The sequence below is a fragment of the Antechinus flavipes genome, chromosome 4, assembly GCF_016432865.1.
Source record: "Antechinus flavipes isolate AdamAnt ecotype Samford, QLD, Australia chromosome 4, AdamAnt_v2, whole genome shotgun sequence".
NCBI classification, from domain to species: Eukaryota; Metazoa; Chordata; class Mammalia; order Dasyuromorphia; family Dasyuridae; genus Antechinus; species Antechinus flavipes.
The window spans coordinates 218771737-218778823 of NC_067401.1; positions in this window are offsets into that span (position 1 = coordinate 218771737).

Consider the following 7087-nt stretch of genomic DNA (forward strand, 5'->3'; position numbering starts at 1 on the left):
GCTAAGGATTTTCTCAAGATTGAAGGTTGTCTATCTCTTTTGTCTAGTAGCTATGAAAGACAGTCCTGTCCCAGCCATAAACAGGTTGTCTGATTTAGTTAAATTAATTTATTTCGGTGGATCTCTTGATCTGTGAAATACGAATAATACTTCTTATACTTCCTGAAGTATAGAGTTCTTGTGATGACAGATAATAGAAATTTAAGCTGGTTATTACTATTAGGCTGAACATTAAGGTCAGAGGCATCCAGGGACACTGATGGAAAAACATTGTGGGTGTGGTATCCCTCCTCTATTAAGTTTTAGTTTTCATGGACATAGAAACTGTTTCTGAGATCCAAATATTAAAAAAATTAATTCATATTATCCTGTCATAAGTACATGAGAGAGGGAAAGATTTTCTGTGGGCACTTCTTTCCCTGAATACTTTTGCATTAGCACTGCTATTTTGTGGTTTCCTAACATGGTGGGTGATTCTCTATTTAAGAGGTGATATTATATCTTCTAAGTCCTGACTTTTCACTCAGCTGAGCCTATATAAGACATTCTGGTGCCCTGCCAACATTTGAAAATTATATCTCCTAGGTCTATATTGTAATATTGTCTTCCCTGCTCTCCACTAGATAGTAAACTTATTTTTTAAAAAAAAATAGCTTTAAATTTGCAAAATACATGCAAATAGTTTTCAACATTCATCCATGCAAAACCCTGTGTTCCAAGTTTTTTTCTCTCTTTCCCTCACCCCCTCCCTTAGACAGCAAGCAATCCAATATATGTTAAACATTTGCAATTTTTCTATACCTATTTCTATAATTATCATGCTGCACAAGAAAAATCAGAACAAAAAAGGGGAAAAAATGAGAAAGAAAAGGGAAAAAAGCAAGCAAACAACAGCAAAAAAGGTGCAAATACTATGTTTTAATCCATGTTCTATCCCCACAATCTTCTTTCTGGATGGACATGGCTCTCTCCATCACAAATACATTAGAATTGGCATGAATCACCTCATTGTTGAAAAAAGCCAAATCCATCAGAGTTGATCATCCCATAATTTTGTTGCTACAATGTTCTCTTGGTCCTATTCACTTTACTTAGCATCAGTTCATGTAAGTCTCTCTGAAATCATCCTGCTGATCGTTTCTTAAAGAACAATAATATTCCATAATATTGACATAGCATAACTTATTCAGCCATTCTCCAACTGATGGGCATCCACTCAGTTCCTTGCTGCTATAAAAAGGGCTATAAAAATATAAAAATATTTTTGCACAGGTGGGTCTTTTTCCCTTTTTTTTTTTGGTCTTTTTGGGATACAGACCCAATTGTATTCAAACACTGCTGAATCAAAGGATATGCAAAATTTGATAGTCCTTTAGGCATAGTCCCAAATTGCTTTCCAGAATGGTTAAATTAGTTCACAATTTCACCAACAATGAATTAGAGTCACAGTTTTCCCACATCCCCTCCAAAATTTAACATTATCTTTTCCTGCCATCTTAGTCATAGATTGTAAACTTAAGGGCAAGAATTGACTCACTTTGGTCTGTATATTGTCTGGTTCCAAACAGAGAGTCTAGTACAAAATAGGTACTTAATAAATGTTTGTTGACTGATTGATTATTACATTGTTCAGTCATTTTTAACTCTCTGAGACCCCATTGGGGGTTCTCTTAGAAAAGATACTGGAATAGTTTGCTATTTTCTTCTCCTGCTCATTTTTCAAATGAGGATACTGAAGCAAACAGGGTTAAGTAATTTGCCCAGAGTTCTATAGTAAGAGTCTGAATTCAGATTTGAACTCAGGTCTTCCTGACTCTAGGACCAACATTCTATCCACTGCATCAACTATCTGATTATTACTACCCACTTTGAGATTTCACTGTAAGACATGACAATAATTACTCATATGCTATTGAGAACAGAATTTGGGGTATTAAAAGATGCACATTTCAAAAAATATCAAAATTTCTTAGAACTTCCTAGTTTATATTGTACCTTTATTTTAATTTTTAAAAGAAAATGCATTATATTGCTACTTTTATTTTTATAAAACCTCCATTTCTTTTTGTATCTTTGACCCCAAAGTCACTTTTTACCATTTCTATCCTTAATCCCAGTTCGGCATCTGACAAAATCAACACAAAGTAGATGCTTAATAAATGCTTATTCCTTCCCTTTCAATTTGGTATGGTGAAAAAAGCACTTGCCCTAGAGGTTATTGTTCCCCAATTATGTCCAACTCTTTATGATTCCATGTAGCATATCACACCAAGCCCTTCTCTTCTCCACTATTTCCCAAAGTCTATCCAAGTTTAAGTTCATTGTTTCCATGACATTTTCTATCCATCTCATCCTGTGCCATCCTCTTTTCCTTTTGCCTTCAATCTTTCCCAATATCAGAGTCTTATTCAATAAGTTCAATGTTCTCATCATATGCCCAAGATATTTCAGCTTCAGCTTTAGTATTTGACTTAGAGTGAATTCTGAATTAATTTCTTTAAGTACTGATTAAATTGATCTTCCTGTTTTCTAAAGGACTTTCAAAAGTCTCCTTCAGCACCATAATTAGAAAGCACTGATTCAGATTCCAATACTACTTTTGATACTTACTATCTGTGTAACCTTCAGTAAGTCATTGGGCTTTAGTTTCTTCATCTGTAAAATTTCCAGACAGGAGAAGAGTAGATGAAAAAAATAAATATTTATATAGCATCTTCTATGTTCCATAGTATTTTTACAAGCATCTCATTTGATCCTTACAAGATGACATCTGATGCCAAGTGAAATGCTCAAAACCAAGAGAACATTGAATATAGCAACAAGATTATGTGATAATCAATTGGGATGGACTTGACTATTCAACAATGAGGTGATTCAAGGCCATTCTAATAGACTTAAGATGGAAAATGCCATTTACATTCAGAGAGAGAACTATGGAGATTGAATGTGAATAAAAGGTTTTTTCACCCTTGTGTTGTTGTTTGCTTTTTTCCCTCATTTTTTTACCTTTTGATTTTTCTTGCACAGCATGATGAATATGGAAATATGTTTTGAAAAATTGCACATGTTTAACCTATACTGGATTGTTTGCTGTCTTGAAGAGGGAGGCAGAAAGGAGGAAATTCTGGAACACAAGGTTTTGTAAAGGTGAATGTTGAAAACTATCTTTGCATGTATTTGGAAAAATAAAATACTATTAATTAAAAAATGAAAAAAAATAATACCTGAAGTCCTGTCTAGCTCTACTTGGGATCCTCTAGGATTCACCTATGTCCAGGAAGCCGACCATACTGCAAAATCATCTCCCCTCAAAAGAGAAGTTGAGATTTGTGATAGAGTAGTACTCTGTCACAAGGAATTGTGACTTTAGTAAGAAGTAGCAGCAGGGCACAAGTGGCACACACTGTGCAAGAAATGCTGACTAGACAAAGGGACCAAGAACATTGTTGGTTCTATTGCAGTAGAAAGGACACTGACTTGAACTGGGAAACTGCAAAGATTTCCCAGAAAGTCAGGGCAGGCAGAGTTTGTCCAAAACTCTTCTGATATAATTTGACCCAGAAAGACTGGCTCAGTCTTTAAAACAATTTTTTTTTGAAAGTCTGTTTGTTTGTTGTATTTAAAAGAAAAGGTCTTGGAGCTGTAGTGGATAGAGCACCAACCCTGAGGTCCTGAGTTCAAATTTGACTTCAAACCCTTAACACCTAACTAGCTGTGTGACCCTGGGCAAGTCACTTAACCCCAATTGCCTCAGGGAAAAAAAGGTCTTATAAGAGGAAAGATAAGAAAAAAATCAGAACTCGATATAGTCTGATCATGTCTTTCCTCTAGTCAAACATCTTAAGATGTTTCCCATCATCTACCACAGTAATATAAAATTGAAATAGAAGCAGGAGATACTGTACATAAGGATTTTTGTTTATTTTGCTAAACATTTCTCAATCATACTTTAATCTGGTTCTGGCTGCACTCAGTAGTATTGTGTACCACGTGTGCCCTAGGTGGTATATGTGACACCTCTGGTCTACTATATGAAATAGTCAAAGTCCTCTATTATTATATTCTACCTTGCCCATGAAACTGGTCACATTGAAACAATTTATTATATTTTCTTCTTCTTATCTTTTTCTCTTTCCAACCTCCATTCGTTGAAGCCCCAAGTGAGAAGTCACTTTGTTTGTTAAATCTTTCTTGAATGAAAAGGTCCTCGTTGTCTCTCTCTCTCTTCTCTGTCTTTGTCTATCTCTTCCTCTCTGTATGTGTCTCTGTCTGAGTCTGTTTCTCGTCTGTGTCTTTCTGTCTCTGTTTCTTTCTGTATGTCCCTCTGTGTGTGTGTGTGTGTATCTTTGTCTCTGTTTCTCTCTGTGCCTCTCCCTATTTCTCTGTCTCTTTTCTCAGAGGTCTCTTTCTTTCTCTGTGTGTGTGTCTGTGTCTGTCTCTCTGTTTCTCTCTATTTGTCTCTTTCTGTATTTTTCTCTCTATCTCTTCATATTTCTTATAACATCTTACCTGAACCACTTCTTTCCACTTATCTTAGGATAGTAGGTTTCAAGCTTTGTAGTACAACTTGCTCATTTTACAAATGAGAGAACTGAAACTCAAAAAAGTTAAATGACTTATCCACAGTCACACAGCCAGTAAATGGCAGAATTGGAATGTGAACCCAGCCGTCCTGACTCCAATCCATCACTTCAAACCGACTCTCTAATTCTTTCTCCCTCATTCCATGGTTATTTGTGTTATCTTTTTCCCTTGGTTAGATCAGAATGGGCTTGTGTTGTAGCTACCTACTCATCCCTGAGGCTCAGGACAGAACTTATATATAGGATGCCCATGGTAAATGTTTGTCGAATTGAATATACGAGAAAAGAACGACAGTAGAATGGCCCTAAAACTGAAAGAGGAGTTCACCAAGATAGAAAATGCAATTCACCAAATTGAAGCTAATGGGAAAGATGGAAAAGGCAATTCATCAAATTGAAACTAATGGGAAAAATATGAGTAAAACAGTCATAGAAACCTTCTTCTGGGGTCTTAGCTCTAGTCTCATAGATTTCTTGCCTTTTAGTTCTCCTGATTCAATGAATTCGATTCTACCAGATTGAAGGTAATCTTCTTGCCTACTCACAGGGCTAGCTCTATGGCGGCCTCCTGTGTTTGTTGGGGAGAATTACAATTTGAATTGTAATTTCTACTAATACCTAGAGAACTCTCAGATGTTGGTAGCTCATAGAATATTAATGCTAGAAGGCACTTTTAAAGTCATCTTCAATGCTCTCACTTCCTCACTTTACAGACGGGGCACATGAAGTCCAAAAAAAAGGTCATACAGAAGAGAAGGAGGAGGAGGAAAAGAAGGAGGAAGAGATAGAAGAGGAAAAGGAGGATGAAAAGGAGGAGGAAGAGAAGGAAAATAAGGAGAAAAAAGAAGAGAGGAGGAGGAGGAGGAGGAGGAGGAAGAAAAAGAGGAGGAGGAAAAAGAGGAGGAGGAGGAAGAAGATGCAAAACAGAATTTTATATTTGATTCTAGAGGACATAGGGAATCATTGCAGTTTATTGAGAAATGACATGTTAGGAAGATCACTCTACTAATTAGGTAGAGGATGAACTGAAATTGGGAGAGATTTGTGGCAGTCCTAAAATGCCTGGGCCATTTTCCTAAATTTGTTTGTATCTCTGATTTTGGTTTTGCAATTTCCAAGGCTATGGCAAGATGCTAGAAATCACAGACCATCTACAAACATCACTTTATCTGTTGGTACTGGACAAGTGAATCCACTGACAAACCAACTGACTGCTGTATTCATGAAAGAACTGGACTACATCAATATTCTCACAAAGTTGCAACTAAATAAAAAGATGGAGGGAAAAAAAACATTAAAACACTTTGAACCTAACCAGATGAACTAAAAAAATAGATATCAATAACAGAAGGGAATGTGGCTTCCAAATCAACTAAAAAAGCCCAGATAGCTGAGTAATTATTTCAGGAGTATGAAAAATGAATCACTATCCAAACAAGCAGAGGACCTTGTGGATTCCTGAGAGCACAAAACCAAAACAGGATAACTCAGAAAATCAAATGGATGTCGTTGTAGTTGACATTTTGTACCAATCTTTCATATGTGTTTACATCATATTTCTTTATTTCTGAATTAAGTTTAGAAGACTAGAAGTCCAGAAGTTTAGTCTTTCTGTAAATCACTGTTTTATCTTTATGTTAAGGACACCTATCATCTCTGTATTCCTAGCTATCCTTGCAAAAATACAGAATAGACACAACCAATCAATTTTTCTTAGCAATCAGGATAAAAAAATCTCGTCTTTCTTACCAGTAGAAACCAGATGATTTAATCATACATTCTAACTATGTGCTATTCTATTTTTATTCACTTTCCCTAAACTATAAGATGCCTTGTATACCCCATTTCAGCATCTTTTGACTTGCTGATGAGCTAAAGACCCCTTTTATTGGTAACTGCTAGCTTTATCAATAAATTGGATATGTTTGGAATTTTGTTGTCTCAGTTTAATTTAATTTCAATCATTACAATATCAAGTAGTTTTAAAGAGAAATAAAAATTGTGAAAGCAAATTTATGGCTTGCTCAGCCTCAATTATCAACAGAATAGTGTAATTATTACACTAATAGTCATTGCCATTAAACTGGTTTAGCCTTTTTGTCCAGAAGGTTTTAATGGGATGTGGCTTCTGTGCACGCTAGTTTTTGGAGCCATAAGAAAGAATTGAGTATCAGGTAGACACCAAAGGTGGATGAGCAACCTTGAAAAGGTCTAAGCAAGCCCTCACACCAGAAGTTCTAGTCCTTCTACTGTTTATCCCATACACCCTATAGGCAATTTAAGTACTTCATTAGCTTATTCTTTTAATGAACAGCAAGGATCTAGAAAAATCAAAATTACAGATAGAATGGGAGAACCATAGATTCATAGATTCAAAGCTAGAAAGGATTTTAGAAGTTAACCCTCTTATTTTACAGATGGGGAATCTGAGATTCAGAGAGATTGAAAAACTAGAGAATTTATTTAAGGATGTGAACAAGAATCACACAGAATGAAAGGCTTGA